A 14,350-nucleotide genomic window follows, 5' to 3' on the forward strand; every position below is an offset into this window, starting at 1 on the left:
TCCCACTGTGCAAGAAATTCCAGTCGTTCTTGGAATCATACCCATTGAAACCAGTCTGTAGTAAAGTCCTTCAAGGCTTAGTTTTGTGCTTTGCACAATGCTCTGCACACGGTAAGCACTGAGTAAACGCTTTCACTACTTCTGGTGTCGTCTCCCAAGGGATAAATGTGGCTCACTGCTTTCAGTAATGGCTGTTGACGGATTGATGGAGTTTTTGCCCCTGCCCCCAACCTTTCGATTGCAATCGAAGCTCCAAAACTCAGGAAGCTGTTTTCCAAATCCATAATGATAATAATAATATTGATTAGCATTTACTGTGTGCCAAACATTGGACTAAGCACTGGGATATATACAAGATCATCAGGTTGGACACAGTGTGCCCCTCGAGGCTCACATTCTTATCCCCATTTGATAGATGAGGTCACTGAAGCCCAGGGAAATAAAGTTACTTGCCTAAGGTCACACAACATTCATTCATTCAATCAATCATATTTATTGAGCACTTACTGTGTGCAGAGCACTGTACTAAGACTTGGGAATTACAAGTTAGCAACATATAGAGACAGTCCCTACCCAACAGTGGGCTCACAGTCTAGAAGGGAGAGACAGACAACAAAACAAAACATATTAACAAAATAAAATAAATAGAATAGTAAATGATGATGATGATGATGAGTACCTGCAGGAGCCATGCTGGGCTGCGTGCTCAGACAGTTGGCGGAGCCAGGATGAGAACCCAGAACCTCTGAGTCCTTGAACTAGGCTCTTTCCACTGGCCCACACTGCTTCTCAGCAGGAATGGAGTGGAATTTCCATCGGCCCAAGTGGGAAAGAAATCTCAGAGGGCCCAGGTAGGCAGGAAAATGAGCTTTTTAAGAACTGAGGACCTCTGATTGCCTTTGGTTTGTATTCAAGGCCTTCCCCGATTAAACCATCTTTTCCCCGGCTCTTTCTCCCTTCTGTATCTTCTATGCACTTGGATCTGTGACCTTGCTGCATTTGATATTCACCCCACCCTCAGCCCCACAGCACTTGTGTACGTGTCTTTAAATGATATATTGTGAATTATTTATATTAATGTCTATCTACCCTGCTAGACTGTGAGGTCATTGCGGGCAGGGAATGTGTGCCAACTCTCCTGTATAGCACTCTCCCAAGTGTTTAGTACAGTGCTCTGCACATAGTAAGCGCTCAATAGCATTGATGGTGGTATGAAAAGACTTCAAACACATATGAAATATAGTAGCATCCATTATTCATTCAGTTCAAAGCAGTATTACCATGTACTCCAAATTATCATCGGATGGGAAGATTTGGTGCAGAAGACCACTTAGCTTAGGGAATATAGCATGGGCCTGGGAATCTAAAGGACCTGGGTTCTAATCCTAGCTCTGGACTGCCACATGTCTGCTGTATGACCTTGGGAAAGTACCTTCACTTCTCTGGGCCTTAGGTAACTCATAGGGAAAATGGGGAGTAAACCTGTGTACCTTATGTGGGACAGGTACTGCATCCATACCAATTACCAGAGCTACGGTTTGTTATCTGTCCCATCCCTATCATTTCATGCTATATACTGAGTGCCGTAGTGGTACAGAGCACTGTCTTAATTGCTTGGAAGAGTACAATAGAGGTAACAAACCCAATCTGGAGCTGTGTAGGATTCCCCTTCAGAATCCACTACTCTCTAGAAATCCATTTGATCTGTTTTGAATGATGATTGAATAATTATTCACACATACCTGTTCCCAGTCACCCGGAAACAAAACACCTCAGACACACTGTAGAACAATGTCCTTAGGGATTTTTATGTGGGTTTTATTTTTTTCCCCACATTGTAGAATAACTCCAAAATAACATTATAATACAGTTGGGTGTGGACAGGGAAGAAACTTTGTCTCAAGATAGGATTTCCATCCCCCCAGAATCGTGGAACATGGATTGTGGCCAACCTGATTAACTTGTAACTTTGTACAGTGCCTGTCACAGAGTAAGTGCTTAACAAATACAATTTAAAAAAAAAGAAGAAAAAACCTGACACCTGCGAAGGTATCTCTAATAATGGTGCAAAAACCCAGCTGCACTGAGTTGGTGGCCAAGGGGCCTACAGAGCAGAAATGCCCAGGAAGAAATGATGGCATACCCATTCTCCACTTCTGGCAGGATTCTTGGTGTGTGGAATTGAATTTTCTCCCTGTCATGATGACATGGGTGGCTAAGTCCTCCAGGTCGCTGTGACCCACGCACATCAAGTGTATTTTTTTTTCTTTCAATGATTCATGGATTTGTGATGCATTTTTGCTATGGTTCGTTGTCCGTTTCTCAGACCTTACGCTTTCTGTAATACATCTGGGGAAGCCATTATTGAATGGAATATATCTGGTAATTACCCAAGAAGAAGCGTCCTTGTAAAAGTAGCAGGTAACAGATGATCAAAATGGACTGTGTTTTGCGTCTATCTCGGGCATTTGAGAACACAAGCTGCATAGGCACTCACCCCCTAACTTGGGACAGGATCAATTGTGATATTCTTGGCTCTGTCAATCAATCAATCATTGGTATTTGCTGAGCGCATGCTATTTGGCAAGCACTAGACACGTGAGAGGTATCCTACTTAGAATGTGATCCCCTTTGGGAATGACTCCAGTAGAATCTACCCCAGTTCATAGTATAGCGCTTGGCACATAGTAGGTGCTTAGCAAATACCGCAAACACTATGTGACTCAAGATATTGAACTTTCAGAAATTCAAATCAATCAATCGTGTTTATCAAGTGCTGAATGTACACTCTAACACAGTTGGTAGACACGTTCCCTGCCCACAATGAGCTTGCAGTCTAGAGGGGGAGGCAGACATGAATATCAATGAGTAAATTACAGGTATTTACATAAGGGCCATGTGGCTGAGGGAGGGGAGAATAGAGAGTGAAAATCCTTGAGTATGGGTGACACAGAATGGAGTGGGAGAAGAGAAAAGAGGGCTTAGTCAAGGAAGGTCTCTTGAAGGAGGTGTGTTTTTCACTGTCTTGGAAGGTGGGAAGAGGATCATCTGTCAGATGTAAAGCTGGAGGCAGGAAGTGGGCGAGAGGTTGGCGGTGAGATGGACGAGATCGAGGTACAGTGAGTAGGGTGGCATTAGAATAGCAAGGTGTATAAGCAGAGTTGTAATAGCAGAAAATGAGGTAGGTGAAGGAGGGAGCTCGGTGATTAAGTGCTCTAAAGCCAGCGGTAAGGAATTCCATGATGTGAAATTCATCAAGATCATGACGACTGGCAGTTTTGACACATTGTAGTGGATGAAGAGACGACTGAAATAGTTGACAATTTTTCTCTCCTGGGATCGATAATAATAAAGGAACTAGTTGTCAAGAAATACGCCAATTATTAATGTTAGGAGGAGGAGTTATGAAGAGCCTGGAAAAAGTCACGAAATGTGCTGATGTAACACTTGCCACAAAAACACAAATTGTCAATTGTATGGTGTTTCCAGTGACTATGAATCTGAAAGCTGGACAGTGAAAAAACAGGATAGAAAGAATATCAATTCTTTTGAAATGTGGTGTTGGAGTTACTTTTGTGAATACCATGAACTGCTCGAAAAACAAACAAATGGATTTTTGAGAAAATTAAGCCGAGTGGTCTTTGGAAGGCCAAATGACTCAACTTAGCATACTTTGGACACCTAATCAGGAGGACTAATTCTCTAGAGAAGACACTATTGCTAGGAAAATTCCAGCGTAAACGAGGAAGAGGCAGACCACCAGCTAGGTGGATAGAGGCCATAACGATAGTGGAAGAACCATTAGAAAAATTGCGGATTATGGCAGACAGGACAGGACATTCTGGAGAAAGTATATCCGTGGAGTCATTATGAATCAGGAAACAACTCGACGGCACCTAATAATATAGTAAGGAATTTCCATTTGATATGGAGGTAGATGGGCAACCACTGGAGATTCTTGAGGAGTGTCCTGAGTGTTTTTCTAGAAAAATGGTCTGGGCAGCAGAGCAAAGTATTGGGCATGAGTGGAGAGACTGGAGGCTGGTACAGTCATCAAGGAGGGTTAGGAGAAGGGCTTGGATCAGTGTGCTACCATTTGGATGAGAGGAAAAGGCAGAGTCTAGCAATGCTGTGAAGTTTGAACCTACAGGATTTGGTAACAGATCGTATATGAGGGTTGAATGGAATAAGCCAAGATTACGGGCTTATGAGATGGGGATGGTGGTACTGCCTCCAGTGTTGGGAAAGTTAGAGATAGTATGGGTTTTGGGCGTGAATATGAGGTGTTTTGTTGTTTTTTTTCCAGACTAGTTAAATTTGAGGTGTTGGTGGGACATCCTAAAGGCCGGAGCAACTACGAGACTGCAGAGAAGCGCAGATGTAGGAGAGGTAGATTTGGCGATCACCCGCATAGAGATGATGGTCGAAGCCATGGGAGCGAATGAGTTCTCTACGGGAGTGGGTGTAGATGGAGAAGATAAGCGTAGCCGCTCTTCACTATCTTTACTATTGTATATGCCGAGAGAGCTTTGCTCAAATAGCTTTGGGTGCCCATATGCTCACCCGTCTACATGTTTTGTTTTGTTGTCCATCTCCCCCTTCTAGACTGTGAGCTCGTTGTTGGGTAGGGACCGTCTCTATATGTTGCCGACTTGTACTTCCCAAGCGCTTAGTACAGTGCTCTGCACACAGTAAGTGCTCAATAAATACGATTGATTGATTGATTGAAATGAGTGAATAATGATAATGGTATTTATTAATCCCTTACTATGTGCCAGGCACTGTACTAAGTGCTGGTGTGGAGACCAGCAGATCGGGCTGGACACAGTCCCTGCACCACATAAGGCTCACAGTTTACATATGAGGGAACTGAGGCCCATGGTCACAGCAGACAGCGAAGCTGGGATTAGAACCCAAGTCCTTCTGATTCCCAGGCCCAGCCTCTATCCACTAGGCCACACTGCTTCTCTTACTCCTAAAACAGCAATTGATAGAGAGAAAGCAGTTACATATATTGCTAAACAGATCTCAGTCTTCTCCGCTTGGATGAAGGGAGGAGAAAGCGAGTGATTTCTGAGTTGATGCTGCATATTCCACGACCTTAGGTCTGCCCAAGTCAGACCCACAGTGGGTCTGTGACCAGTGTCACAATTGCGTTTGGGGGTCTGGAGATGACAGTCCCTCCCCGCAGTTTTCCCCGGCCGTTGTAAAATCTCGGGCGGGAATGATGGAGGCGGATGAAAGGTAAGACAAGAGTTTCCCAAAGGACAACAGTGTTCCCGAAAGCAGATTTGGGGATGGGTTTTCACCTTTCAGGAATTGTTTAGCTCCTCCCATTTTGGGATGTATTTTTACATTCAGAGTTTAGTTCCTCCCACTTAGAGATGGGTTTTCACGTTTAGGAGTTGTTGAGCTCCCCCCAGCGAGACGGATCCAAGGGAGCCGGGACGAACTTGATCTCGGGAGCAGCCGGATAACGGGGTCTCACCGTCCCTGCATTGCGGAACTCCACAAAGCCGTTAGAGTGGCTTCTCGGGGTGTAATTGCAGTTGGCGCTTTTTAATCTTTCCATGGTAATTTCAATATTATAGTGTTCCGAAGGTAAGCATTGTAATTAAGGCTCCATACAGGCTTCCATTATTAGAAGTTTCTGAAGGATTTTTCTTTTCCTGCTTTAATCGCGGCCTAATGTAAATTGTTTCTAAAGTTTGAGGAATACTCTTGCCTATGGTCCTAAGGAAGTGATGTAAAATTGAGTGAGGAGAATGTCCTCCTCTACCAACAACCCTGACAGCTTCAAACTCCTTTGGTTCAGTATTATGGGAAGGGCTCCGGGGCCCTGGAGTGGAGACAACAGGCTGGATGTTTTGGCAGAAGCAGTGGAGCCTGGGCATCAGAAGGATCTGAGTTCTAATCCCAGTTCTGCCACTTGTCTGCCAAGTGACCTTGGGCAAATCATTTCTCTGAGCCTCATTTACCTCATCTGCAAAATGAATATTACGACTGTGAGCCCTGTGTGGGACAGGGACTGTGTTCAACCTGATTAGTTTTTATCTACCTCAGGGTTTAGAACAATGTTTGACACATAGTGAGTGCTTAAAAATTGATCCTCTAGACTGTGAGCTTATTGTGGGCAGGGAATGTCTGTTGTACTTAGCGCACAGTAAGCACTCAATAAATACAACTGAATGAATGAGCAAATACAATTTTTATTATTATTGTAATTAATATCATTAAGGATTAGGGTTCTAATCCCAGCTCCACCAGTTGTCTGCTGTGTGATCTAGGGCAAGTCATTTTACGTCTGTCTGCAGAGAAGTCTACTTCTAGACTGTGAGCCCGCTGTTGGGTAGGGACCGTCTCTATGTGTTGCCGACTTGTACTTCCCAAGTGCTTAGTACAGTGCTCTGCACACAGTAAGCGCTCAATAAATACAATTGAATGAATGAATGGTTACCTCGTCTGTAAAATGGGGATTAAGACCGTGAGCTCCATGTGGGACAGGGACTGCTTCTGACCTATTAACTCCTGTCTATCCCAGCGCTTAGTACAGTGCCTGGCTTATAGTAAACACTTAACAAATACTATTTTCAAAAGAAAAAGAGGGGGGGGGAAAAGGAGATGGTGGAGAAGGGTCAAACAGGAAAGGAAATATAGCTTTAATAACAGTGAATTGTCATTTTTTTGGTGGTGGGGTCAGGATTGTTAATTCTCTTGGCAGAACCAACATTCAAATAACCTCAGAATGATAATAATGGTATTTGTTTAGCGCTTACTAAATGCCAAGCACTATTCTGAGCACTGGGGTAGATACAAGCTAAGCAGGTTGAACACAGTCCCTGTCCCACATGGGGCTCACGGCCTTAATCCCCATTTTACAGATGTTAACCGAGGCCTAGAGAAGTGAAGTGATTTGCCCAAGGTCTCACAGCAGACGGGTTTCTGGAGCTGAAGTCCTCTACGGGCTGGGACCTTGTCTCTTTCTAAGACAGTCCGAGCCCAGCGCATTTTGTTTTGTTTTTAGTTCACCAGTCAATCTGAAATACCATCAACCTGATGGTGGTCTCCTCCTTCACGGTAGGGGTGTGACAGAGTGTGTGTGTGTGTGTGTGTGTGTGTGTGTGTGTGTGTGTGTGTGTTTACGCACTTCCTTTGACTTATTTGTTTGTTGCTTTTTTGTGTTTAACGGCGTCTCGTTCCATCTTGCTGGGCCCTGCTGCTGTTTGCTAATTTAATATAGAATGAGATAACGGCCCCCGCTGATCAAACGCCATTTTTCACTCCGCCATGACGGGGAGACGAGTCTATCCGAGGAACTGGGGCCGTAGCCTGCCCCCAGTTGAATCGTGTGCATGGGCAAACGTTATTTTTAAAGGATTTAATTATCAAAGCTGAAGTGGCTTCACGCGACACGTTTCCGTTGAACCAGCCAACCTCGTTCAAATGTCTTCCGTTCTTGGAGGACAGTGGACCGTTCTCTGGCTTATCTGTGCCCCTCTGCCTCTGTCTCCCTGCCCGTTGCTATGCACATCCATTTCTTGTTGCCACCTCCACCATCTGAGTGGAGGAGAAATGCATATTGGCTAGATGCATTGTGTTTTTGTTTGTTTATGCTATGTAAGTGCCTTCTCTGTGCCAGGCAGTATACTAAGCACTGGGGTAGTTAGATGCTAATGCCTTTTATGTGCCAGGCAGTATATTAAGCACTGGGGTAGATAGATGCTAATCAGTTTAGACACAGACCCTGTCCCACATGGGGATCACAGTCTCAATCCCCATTTTACAGAGGAAGGGCCTGAGGCCCAGAGAATAATAACAATTATGGCATTTATTAAGCACTTACTATGTGCAAAGCACTGTTCTTAAGTGCTGGTGAGTGAAGTGAAGCCAAGTGAAGTGACTTTCCCAAGGTCACACAGCAGACAAGTGGCCAAGCCAGGGTTAGAGCCCCGGGTCCTTCTGACTCCGAGGCCCAGGCTCTGACCATTAGGCAGTGCTGCCGTTCATCAGAAAGCGATGAAGCTGTTTAACTACAAGCTCCTGATGGACAGGAATCGGTGCGCTTTCTTCTCCCTAAGGTTTGGCACAGTGCTCTGCACCAAGTAGACGCTCAGTAAATATGACTGACTGGTTGATCGAATGGGTGAAAAGACAAATTCGTTTTCTCCCCCTCCTCCTGCCCCCCTTCCTTCCATTGCCATTCAGTAAATGGTATTTTTTGAGCACTTAGTGTGTGGGGAACACTGTACTTAGCACCTGGGAGAGTAATAATAATATTAATAATGATGGCATCTATTAAGCGCTTACTGCGTGCAAAGCACTATTCTAAGTGCTGGGGAGGTTACAAGTTGATCAGTTTGTCCCACAGGGGGCTCACAGTCTTCATTCCCATTTTACAGATGAGGGAACTGAGGCACAGAGAAGTGAAGTGGCTTTCCCAAAGTCCCACAGCTGACAAGTGGCAGAGCTGGGATTTGAACCCATGACCTCTGACTCCAAAGCCTGTGCTCTTTCCACTGAGCCACTGAGTACAGAACAGTAGAGTTGGTAAACACAATCCCTGGCTGCCTAAAAACCCTCTCTTCATCCCAAAGCTCCCTCCCATCTCTCTCCTACCATTCCTCTCCAAACTCCTTGAATGAGCTGTCTACAACCGCCGTCTCAAATTCCTCCTCTCCTTGACCCACTCCAATTGGCTTCCGTCCCCTTCACTCCACAGAAGCCGCCCTCTGAAAGGTCACCAGTCATCATCTCCTTGCCAAATCCAACGACCTCTACTCCATCTTGATCCTCCTTGACCTCTAGGCTGCCTTGGACACTGTGCCCCCCCCCCCCCCTTTCTCCTGGGTACATTGTCCAACCTTGGCTTCACTGACTCTGTCCTCTCCTGGTTCTCCTCTTATCTCTCTGGCCATTCATTCTCAGTCTCCTTCGTGAGCTCTTCCTCTGGCTCCCACCCTCTAACTATGGAGATCCTTAAATGTTCAGTTCTGGGTCCCCTTCTATTCTCCACATACACCCACTCCCTTGGAAACCTCATTCACTCCCATGGCTTCAACTACCTGTTCTGTGCAGATGATACCCAAATCTACACCTCCACCCCGATCTCTCTCCCCGTCTGCAGTCTCACATTTCCTCTTGCTTTTAAGACATCTACTTAATAATAATAATAATAATAATAATAATTCTGGTATTTGTTAAGCGCTTACAGTGTGCCAAGCACTGTTCTAAGCGCTGGGGCAGATACAAGGTAAGCAGGTTGTCCCAGGTGGGGCTCAGTCTTAATCCCCATTTTACAGATGAGGTAACAGAGTAGTTAAGTGGCTTGACCAAGATCACACAGCAAAGTGTCGGTGTTGGGATTAGAACCCACGACCTCTGACTCCCAAGCTTGGCTCTTTTCACTAAGCTACCCAGCTTCTCTGATGTCCTCCTGTCATCTCAAGTTTAACAAGTCCAAAAGGGAACTCTTCATCTTCCCATCCAAACCCTGTCCTCTCCCTGACTAATGCAATCTAGTGCCCATCCAGACTCTCCCTGAATACGATGAATGAATTCAGAATAACTGCGGTTTCCCCTATAACTGCAACCACAGTACTAGTTTCCATTGGAAGAATTCCAATCTGTTGTTAACTGTGATGCTTCTATTTGTAAATATTTTTGTGCCTGACTCTGCTGGTAGAGTTGATTCCTTCATGAAGTCAGGGAGTATGTCTTATGTTGGACATTCCCAAGAGCTTTATATAAAGCATTGTGCCCCATGGGCCCTAGCAATGATTGTCGTTCTCACCACCTTATTTGGCTATTGGAGATGTCAATCAGCGATCTTTGCGTGTCTACCGTGTGCACAAGAGTGTACTAACCACTTGGGAGACCCAGCAGAGGTTCAAGAACGGCGATATCTTATGGAATTTCAGGTGAATTATCCCAGTAGAATGTTTGATTGGAGAACTGAACTTAATACATTAAGTGGGATGCAGGCTCCTACAAAATAAGGTACAAAATGCCCTTCTAGACTAATGCTCAATTTTTGCCTAATGGAACGAGCCTTAATTTGCTTCTAATAGCAAGGCTTTCGATCATTAAAATCCTGTTCTGGTATTTCAGTTCAATGAAATTCGTCGTGCTGAATTTTTTGCCCTTTTTTTACAGCAGCTATATTTAATGTTGTACCTAATTTCAATCCTAATGAAATTAAGTTTTGCAGATCAAAGCTAGAAGATGCTGAGGAAAATTGAGCATAGTGCAAACAGTTATAAATAGAAATTAGCTATTTGAAAAATTTTGAACCCGAGAAAAATTGAACACAGTTTCTGTTTGAATCAGCCTCAAACGTTAGTGGCTGGAAAGGATCTGCCACTATTCTTAACTGAGTTAGTTGACCCGTTCCCTACCCACAACGAGTTTACAGTCTACTATGTTTTCAGGCAAAACTCAAGAGTAGCTATTTTTCTACCTATGAGTTCTGAATATTCAGATGCAGCATGAGCTAGTGGAAAGAGCCCGGGCTTGTTGATCAGAGGACATGGGTTCTAATCCTAGCTCTGCCACATGTCTGCTGTGTGACCTTGGCCAAGCCACTTTATTTCTCTGTGTGTTACCTCATCTGTAAAAGGGGAATTAAGACTGTGGGACCTCATGGCCTTGTATCTACTCCAGCATGTAGAGCAGTGCTTGGCACATGGTAAGCACTTAAATACCACACACACAAAAAATGGCAGGGTAAGTTGGATATCTCATCATCAAAATTGCATTTAGGGTAATATGGAATTTATAAAGCACTAACTATCTGCTTAATACTGTGCTAAAGGGCAGGATTGATGAAAGCTAACCAGATCTGATGTGTCCTACAAGGGGTTCACTGTCTGGGAAGGAGAGAAAAGAAACAGTGTTGTCCCAGTGAAAAGAGCAGTGACCTTGGATGAGTCACTTACCTTCTCTAGGCCTCAGTTCTGTCATCTTAATTGGGGATTAAGATCGGGGACACCACATGAGACATGGACTGGCTCCAACCTGATTAAGTTGTGTCTACCTCGGCATGCAGTAGAGGGCCTGGCTCATAGTAAACACTTAAATTAACATTTAAAAAAAAAAAAGGTAGGAGGGACACTAGTTACTGCATCCCCATTTTATAGATGAGGAAACTGACAACAGAGAAGCTTTGCGACTTGCCAAAGATCACACATCAGGCCAGGAGAAATTAGACGTGGCTTTTGGTGGGCAGGGTTGACTCCTCCCCACACTTGAAGGCTTTCTTCACTGGTCAGGGTGTGATCATAAGATCCTCGAAGGCAGGCACCGTGCCTTCTTTTTATAGTATTTCATTCATTCAATCGTATTTATATCTCTAAATATCTGTATATATCTATAAATTATTCCTATTCATGTCTGTCTCGCCCGCTAGACTGTAAGCTCCCTGTGGGCCGAGAACACATCTACCAATTAGCAGCGGGGCTCAGTGGAAAGAGCACGGGTTTGGGAGTCAGAGGTCATGGGTTCAAATCCCAGCTCCGCCACTTGTCAGCTGTGTGATTTTAGGCAAGTTATTTAACTTCTCTGTGCCTTAGTTACGTCATCTGTAAAATGGGGATTAAGACTGTGAGCTCCATGTGGGACAACCTGATCACCTTGTATCCTCCCCAGTGCTTAGAACAGTGCTTTGCACATAGTAAGCGCTTAACAAATGCCATCATTATTATTATTATTATTGTATTGTCCTCTCCCAAGCGCTTAGTCTAGTGCTCTGCACACAGTAGAGAAGCAGCGTGGCTCAGTGGAAAGATCCCGGGCTTGGGAATCGGAGGTCGTTATTTATTCAATTTATTTTCTTTTGTTAATATGTTTGGTTTTGTTCTCTTGTCTCCCCCTTCTAGACTGTGAGCCCACTGTTGGGTAGGGACCATCTCTATATGTTGCCAACTTGTACTTCCCAAGCGTTTAGTACAGTGCTCTGCACACAGTAAGCGCTCAATAAATACAATTGAAAGAATGAATGAATTTATCGAGGGCTTACTGGGTACAGAGCACTGTACTAATCACTTGGGAGATTGCAATATGACAATAAACAGACACGTTCCCTGCCCACAGCAAGCTTGTTAGGTGCTTACTATGTGCTAGGCACTGTTGTAAGCCCTGAGGTAGATATAAACCAATCAGGTTGAGCAAGAGTCCATGTTCTACATGGGGCTCACAGTCTTAATCGCCATTTTCCAGATGAGGGAACTGAGGCCCAGAGAAGCTGTGACTTGTCCAATGTCTTCCCACATAGTAATAATAATAATAATAATGGCATTTATTAAGCGCTTACTATGTGCAAAGCACTGTTCTAAGCGCTGGGGAGATTACAAGGTGCTCAAGTTGCCCCAAAGGGGGCTTACAGTCTTCATCCCCATTTTACAGATGAGGTCACTGAGGCCCAGAGAAGTTGAGTGACTTGCCCAAAGTCACACAGCTGACATTTGGCGGAGCTGGGATTTGAACCCATGACCTCTGACTCCGAAGCCCGGGCTCTTTCCCCTGAGCCACGCTGCTTCTCTCAGTTGACCATTCACCTCCATATCAAACAAAAACTCCTCACCATTGGCTTTAAAGCAGTCCATCACCTTGCCCCCTTCTACCTCTCCTCGTTTCTTCCCTTCTACAACCCAACCCGTGAACTTTGGTCCTCTAATGCTAATGTTCTCACTGTTCCCCAATCTTGCTTGCCTCGCCACCGACCCCTAGCCCACGTCCTACTTCTGGCCTAGACTGCCCTCGCTCCTCAAATCTGCCAAACAATCACTCTTCCCCTCTTCAAAGCCCTACTGAAGGCCCGTCTCCTCCAAGAGGCCTTCCCAGACTAAGCCACACTTTTCCTCATCTCCCACTCCCTTCTGCGTCACCCTGACATGCTCCCTTTGATCTCCCCCCCTCCCGCTTCCCAGCCCCACAGCACTTATGTATTTATCTGTAATTGTATTTTTTTGCATTGATGTCTATCTCCACCCCCCTTTAGACTGTGAGCTCACTGTGGGCAGGGAATGTTACTGTTTATTGTTGTATTGTCTCTCCCTGGGCTTCTATCTGAGCGAGGCTACCTCATTTTGTCCGTTGGTGTTCTTAATACATGGTGCTGGGTTTTCTCTCAATTTAGAGGGAATTTTCCACGAACCGGTGGGCATTCATTCTTGTCTGCTAGAAAGATAGCTGCCCACTAAGCTTCTTACCTTCTGCAGCGCTAAGATAGCTTTCTGACTAAGCCCCAAATCTTTCTCCTGATTCCAGGGAAATCCAAAAAACACACAGGCCTCGATCCATCTTTCCCCTAACAGTGGGGAAAAATAAAAATGCTACCAAAATGTAATGATTTTGTACAAGCCATCCAGTGACACCGTTGCAGCATTTAACTTTGTGATTTTTTTTTTTAACTGGCATTTAAGCAATGAGTATGTCCCAAGCACTGTATAAAGTGCTGGGATAGATACCAGGTTGGGCAAAGTACATGTCCCAAATGGAGCTCACAATTTTAATCCCTGAGGTAACTGAGGCTAAGTGATGGAGTCAGGATTAGAATCCAGGTCTTCTGATTCCTAGGCCCATTGATTCAGTTGTGGAGTATATCTTTGAAATGGAATGATCCCCGTGGATAGGAGGAGGCCTCACATTTCATTCCGATCAATTGATCACTAGTATTTTCAAGTGCTCACTGTGCTAAGCGCTTGGGGAAGTACAGTACCATAGAGTCAAAAGTGATCTCTGCCCACTAGAAGGTTAAAATCTACGGCGTTGAGAAGCAGCATGGCCTAGTGGATAGAGAAAGGTCTGAGAATGAAAGGAACCTGGGTTCTAATCCCAGTTCTGCCACTTGTCTGCTGTGTGACCTTGGGTGAGTCAATTTCTCTCTGCCCCAGTTCCCTCATCTGTAAAATGGGGATTAAGACTGTGAGCCCCATGGGGGACGTGGACTGTTTCCAACCTGATTAGCTTGTATCTACCCCCAGGGCTTAGTACAGTGCCTGGCACACAGTAAGCGCTTAACGAATGCCATTACAAAAAAAAAAAAAAAAAAATTGCAGCACTTGAGTACCTTCCTGTCAGATTGCAAAGCTTGTGATGGTGCTTGACAAGGCCTTTGATTGTTACGTGAAGCACATTTTATTGCGTCTCAAAAAACCTCAAAGAGAAGCAGCATGATTCAGTGGAAAGAGCATGGCCTTGGGAGTCAGAGGTCATGGGTTCAAATCCTGGCTTTGCCAATTGTCAGCTGTGTGCAAGTCACTTAACTTCTCTGTGCCTGTTACCTCATCTCTAAAATGGGGATGAAGACTGTGAGCCCCACGTGGGACAACCTGATCACCTTGTATCCTCCCCA

The 14,350-nt window shown here is 44.8% G+C and overlaps 1 protein-coding gene across 3 annotated transcripts in view; it reads left to right on the top strand.

The window, feature by feature from the left end:
• NCAM2 (neural cell adhesion molecule 2) overlaps positions 1-14,350 on the top strand; it is a 301,463-nt gene that overhangs the window by 257,125 nt on the left and 29,988 nt on the right. The gene's annotated exons all lie outside the window — the stretch shown is intronic.

The sequence above is a fragment of the Tachyglossus aculeatus genome, chromosome 24 (assembly GCF_015852505.1).
Source record: "Tachyglossus aculeatus isolate mTacAcu1 chromosome 24, mTacAcu1.pri, whole genome shotgun sequence".
In the NCBI taxonomy this organism is placed as follows: Eukaryota; Metazoa; Chordata; class Mammalia; order Monotremata; family Tachyglossidae; genus Tachyglossus; species Tachyglossus aculeatus.